General features: G+C 31.5%; 1 long non-coding RNA gene across 1 annotated transcript; it reads left to right on the forward strand.

Moving 5' to 3' along the window:
• The first annotated feature begins 456 nt into the window (after window positions 1-456).
• Window positions 457-3,803, forward strand: LOC127737316 (uncharacterized). The gene is made up of 3 exons (XR_007999387.1): window positions 457-777; window positions 2,605-2,795; window positions 3,407-3,803. It is a non-coding gene; the product is annotated as an uncharacterized LOC127737316 (long non-coding RNA).
• The last annotated feature ends 2,510 nt before the right edge of the window (window positions 3,804-6,313 follow it).

Consider the following 6,313-nt stretch of genomic DNA (forward strand, 5'->3'; position numbering starts at 1 on the left):
GTTTTAATTATATTACTAGATAAACATGCGCAGGCTCAGGTTAAATAAAATACATAACAAATGAATAACATAATAATGTAGTTGTAGTGAAAGTCTTGACTTTTATATTAGAAAATATATTTTGAAAAAATAAGTACCTGAAATTATGCTTTTAGATGAGAATCCAACGTTATAATGACAGTGTATACAGTAGGACAACCGGAAGCGCTTGAGTATTGATTTCGGTGCTCAGTGATACGGTCATTAGACGACGTTGTCAACACGTAATGGCGGCCATTGTTTGACGTTGGATTTGGCATTTCATGCTGTAAAGGTGCATTTATGACATTCTTGGATGCTAAAACTTAATGCCACACAACATAAAAGGTAAAGGATTATTTCAGTTATACCGAGTTAATTATTTTCAAATAAGTGGAATCCCAAAAAATTATTTAAACGGCAAAAAAAAAGTGTAAAATTATATGAAACATGAAAATTGAAATCCCATTTTTCATCATTTCCTTTTCATATATTGAATACACTATTTACACCAACCACTGGTGAATTATATTCGGATTTCGGTCTTAGGTATCCGTCCTTGTCTCCGGGAATATTATACCCACACAAGTTGTCAACATCCGTTTTCAAACTGTTCAAAGTGTTCTTCACAATCTCCCTGGAAAATATTCACGCTATCACTTCGTGCTCAGATAATAGAACATTGTAAACCTCTAACAGCAAATGCGGACCAAAATTAATCAAATTTGAAAGCACGGATGATCACGTGTAATGCCGACTGTAAGTTCTCTAAAAAGGGGGTAATTTCTCCCCCAAATACACATGAATTTTGCTGACCGTCTCAAATTCAACTCAAAAGTCCATTATCAAATCAGAGGCGTCCCATTTCATATACACCAAAATTTAATATTTAAAAAAACTTTCATTACTATATTAACATATAATACAAATGAAAATCAATCACAAGCACTTGTTTCTGTCAATGGGGTGTTCACTAGAATTATAGTTATCTCGTACCATTGCAAACTCGTACCAATGTCAACTCGTACCACTAAAAGCAAACTCGTACCACTGCAAACTCGTATCACTGCTAACTAGTACCACGGTAAATTCGTACCATTGCAAACTCGTACCAACTTATTTAAATGCATTCAAATGGTGTTATATGACGAAAAAATATTTAAATTTCACTAATGACCAATTAGTAGCTGATTGTTCCTTGTCTAATTGGATGAAGGAAACTGGCAGATTGGCTTTGTTGTCTCCCTTGAACAGTTCCATTATTTAACTTTTACTGATAAATATTTCATTTAATGTTTTATCATTACAAAGTAGTTAAATTGAATAGATTTTGGCATTTATAGCTGTGTAAAGGTTTTTGTGTAGTAATAAAGAAATTAAAAAAAATTATAAAGATGTGCAAAACCTATTCAGAAAACATTCGTATATTGTATATTTATTCAATCTATAATTCAATAAAATTCAGGAAAATTAATTAATATTTTATAAAGATTTGCAAAAACATTGCATATATATTGTATATTTTTAATGGTACGAGTTTGCAGTGGTACAAGTTCGCTATGGTACGACTTCGCAGTGGTACGAGTTTACATTGGTACGAGTTGACTTTAGTGGTACGAGTTGACATGGTACGAGTTTGCAATGGTACGAGTTGACTTGCTTCCGTTCACTATCCATACTCGTACGAAAATTTTTATTTTTATGTGGGTGGGTAGTAGGAATTTAAGGGGACATTATATTCATCTTCTTATTTTACTATTATGGCTTATTAATTTTTTTCAATCTGTACACAATTGTTCTTTCCTTTTTATTGGACAGAATATTCATGTTCATCCTGTGTCAGCACTCTTGTCAGAGCAATGTTTATTTTATGTTCTGTTATCACCATGATATAGACATGTACCAGATCTTTCCCATAAAAAAATTAATTAAGATAGCCATCCTCTAAATCATAACTCTAAAATTATAAAAGAAATTTACACATTGAAATTAACCAATCACCCACCCATTTGAAAAGCTTGTACACATGCTGCTTTGCATTACATGAATCCCCAGAAACTAATTAATTTACAATTTCTTTATACATGTTATATCTGACATGTTATATTCTTCCAATGATTATATAAACAATCTACTTAGAAATGATAATCCATTAACAATATTCCAGGATTTAAATTAAAATAAAACTGGGTTTTGAGTGCCCCCAAAATGTATAAAATTTCAGCTTGCATTGTACAATAGACATGTTATGATCTTATGATGTTTATGCAAACTATTAAATATAAAAATGTTATCAAAAGGTTTGGTATAACATAAATTTGCTCCTTGTTAAACCTAAAAATTATTTTTCAAGACTTTTGAAATGTTTTCTTTGTCTGAAACTTTTATGTACATGTATTGAGCAAAAATGCTGGGGACATAATTTATCTATAATACTTAAATAAATACATGTATTTTCTTGGTAATTTATTTGGCAAATTTGTATTCATGTGTTGATAATAACAATGCAAAGTTTAATTTTGCTTTGAATAATTTGGTAAATAAACATTAATAGTAATTGTATGTAAATTTGCTTTATATTTACAGGATGGAGAAAGATGTTCACTATGGATCAAAAATTCAAAACGGAGGACTTTTTTATTCAAACAAAAATACTTGTACATGTATGATATTCTGTACATACAACAAGAAAACAGTAATCAAACGGAATGTCCAGTGATGTTGAAAGCAAAATTATTTTTGTTAACAGAAAACAATAGGACTACAATATATTAAGGGTAAGTTATCCAAAATTGTCTGTTTATGGTTACAAAAGTAGGTTATTGACAATGTGCTATGATTTCAATCCCCCAAATATGAAACAAAAACATAATATACATGGTATTTAAACTGTTTTCATAAGGAAACAGACTGAAAATATTCTGCATTTAACAGTTAGACATGAAAGTTGCCAATGTAATAAATTGGGATTGGAACTTAAAATTTATAGGATATAGGCCAAGGAATCATTCGGACTTTAAGGCCAAATGGTATACTTTTAATAGTTTAAAGATTTTATTCTATTATCTATGCTGTGTAAATGTCAATATAGTTTCATTTGGATTTAAAACCTAATTTCAAGAATGAAGGGTACAGTAATTTAAAATTAATTTAAATGATTAAAAACAATACAAGGGAAGTAACTCTTACAAGATGTGCATTATATCCTAATGAAGTGTTTTAATGTATTTGTCCATATTTTCAGATAAGAGAATGACTTAAGCAGACTGTATTGGGGTCATAGATGGCTATAACAATGAAATACAATATATTATAATTATCATTCTTCATTACGTCTTGATTGAATTAACAAACTTTAATTTAATAACAAAATATTTTCTTTTTTCAGTACACAACACATTGTGTCAGAAGAATAATTTTACTGGAGAAAAAAAAATTTAATACCTGGAATCAGCAATTTACAAAATGTATACGAAATTTATTAAGAGAGATATATTCATGTACAGAATGGTAACCCCACCAAATAACTCAGGTGGTTCAAGTGATTATTAGCAGACATTTTTGTTGAACTAATGCAGGATTAAATAAATGAAGCTTTAGCAGACTATGGGCTCCAAAGTGTAGTAAAAAGAGGATTTTTAAATATGACAGACTCATAAACATTAAAATGTGCATAAGTGAAATGTTACAATATTTAGTAAAAAATTCAGATTATTGACTCAGTTGTTTTCATGAAATGTTTTATCAAAGCAATATCACTGTTATATAATAAATAAGATTCCATATGTTTTATTTTACCGGTATACTTTTGACAACCGAATATATCTTCCCTCAGCTCTGGCCTCAAGTGTTTCCCTTTTATTTTGTATGAGTGTAATTTACAGAAAGCTCATTTTGCTTTTGGCGAATTCAAGTTTTGCCTTTCCAGAATTATTGGACTTTATTAATGGAAAATTAGACATTTGCCCATATGTTGTAGAAGAACTCAATTTTGCTTTAATACTTTTTCAAGAAATTGTATCATAAGGCTAGATTTGATCAAATAATCTCACTTTTGAATATTTATCACATATCACATACTTAAATAATCTAGTATGCTTAGATTGATTTCCTTCACTTTTGTCCTGTTGTTGAGATTGAGTGAAATAATTTAATTATTTTATTCCTATCAATTTGGGGTTGCGTGGGGATCTGTGTCCCATTGGGAATGGCATTTAACACTGCATAACTATATCCTATCACAAGTTATGATACAGCCAACCATATAACATAGTCCCTGCCACTGAAAGGAGAAAAGAGGTGCACAACATACAAAATAAACTGCTTCACTGAGCGCAGCTAGATACGCCCGCAGAGGTCCAACCCTGAACAGTTGGGGCAAAAATGGACACAATATTCAAGCTTGATTCAGGTCTGAATTTGGATTGTAATTAAATATGTGACATATTATAGGTTTCTGAATAAATGTAGTCAAAGAACTTGAAATTGGTTATGTGAATTGAATTTATATTCAATTAAAGATTTCTTGCTGTTGTGCAATAGTCCCCAATACTTAGTAAATCTGTTGTCAGACTATAAACAAATAAAGTTCAATTAATTCTCAATGTCATATTAGAAATTTATGGAAATAAAAAGGGAGCTTACATCAATAGATATAAACAATTCACCAAAGTTTCATGAGAATTGGTGACAGCATTTTTGAGTTATTGTCCGAAAACTGGAAAATCACCCCTTTTTTTAATGAATAAAACCCCATAACTCAGAAATGTAAAATGTAAAATTTATAAAATTCTAAAGGGAGCTTACATCAATACATACAAACAATTCACCAAAGTTTCATACGAAATTGCTGAAAGAATTTTTTAGTTTTTGTCTGAAAACTGGAAAATCCCCCCTTTTTTTATGAATAAAACCCTGTAACTCAGAAACGTAAAATCTAAAATTTATAAAAATCCAAAAGGGAGCTCATGTCAATAGATATAAACAATTCACCACAATTTCTTGCAAGTTGGTGAAAGCATTCTTGACTTATTGTCCGAAAACTGGAAAATCCCCCTTTTTTTAATGAATAAAACCCCATAACTCGGAAACGTAAAATCTAAATTTTATAAAACACGAAAGGGAGCTCACGTCAATAGATATAAACAATTCACCAAAGTTTTATGCAAATTGGTTAAAGCATTTTTGAGTTAATGTCTGACATGTTGACGACGGACAGATGGACGGACAGACGGACAACGGTATACCATAATACGTCCCGTAAACGGGCGTATAAAAATATTTCATATAGCTAGCTTCATTGTATCCTTTGAATATTTCATTGATTTTTGTCGAGCCTGCGACTTTTGTCGCAGAAAGCACGACATAGGGATAGTGATCCGGTTGCGGAAGCGTTAGCTAACTTCTTAAAAGCTTTATATTTTAGAAGCTAGAAGACCTGGATGCTTCATGCTTTGTATATAGATGCCTCATGTTACGAAGTTTCCGTCTGTCATATGTCCATTGTCCTTGACCTCATTTTCATGGTTCAGTGACTACTTGAAAAAAAAGTCAACATTTTTTTGTAATGTTAATTTCTTTCTTATTATGAGTAATAGGATAACTATATTTAGTATGTGCGTACCTTGCAAGGTCCTCATGCCCGTCAGACCTCGATCTCATTTCATGGATCAGTGAACAAGGTTAAGTTTTCGTGGTCAAGTCCATATATCAGATACTATAAGCAGTAGGTCTACTATATTTGGTATATGGAATGATTGTAAGGTGTACATGTCCAACTGGTAGATGTCATCTGACCTTGTCCTCATTTTCATGGTTCAGTGGTCAAAGTTAAGTTTTTTGTGTTTTGGTCTTGTTTTCTAATCCTATATGCAATAGGTCAACTATATTTGGTGTATGGAAATATTTTATGATTTACATGTCAGTCTTGCAGGTTTTATTTGACCTTGACCTCATTTTCACGGTTCATTTCTCAGTGTCAAGTTTTTATACGACCGCAAAAAAATTTTACGATCTTATATTGGTATGACGTTGGCGTCGTCGTCGTCCGAAGACACATTGGTTTTCGCACTCTAACTTTAGTTTAAGTGAATGGATCTCTATGAAATTTTACCATAAGGTTCAATACCACAAAAGGAAGGTTGGGATTGATTTTGGGGGTTATGGTACCAACAGTTAAGGAATTAGGGGCCAAAAATAAGCATTTTTGTAACTTCCAGACATAACTTGTGTGTTAGTGTATGGGTCTCTCTGACATTGTACCACAAGGTTCCATATCACAAAGGGGATGTTGGCA

Source organism: Mytilus californianus, unplaced genomic scaffold, assembly GCF_021869535.1.
Source record: "Mytilus californianus isolate M0D057914Y unplaced genomic scaffold, xbMytCali1.0.p SCAF_4, whole genome shotgun sequence".
Taxonomy (NCBI): Eukaryota; Metazoa; Mollusca; class Bivalvia; order Mytilida; family Mytilidae; genus Mytilus; species Mytilus californianus.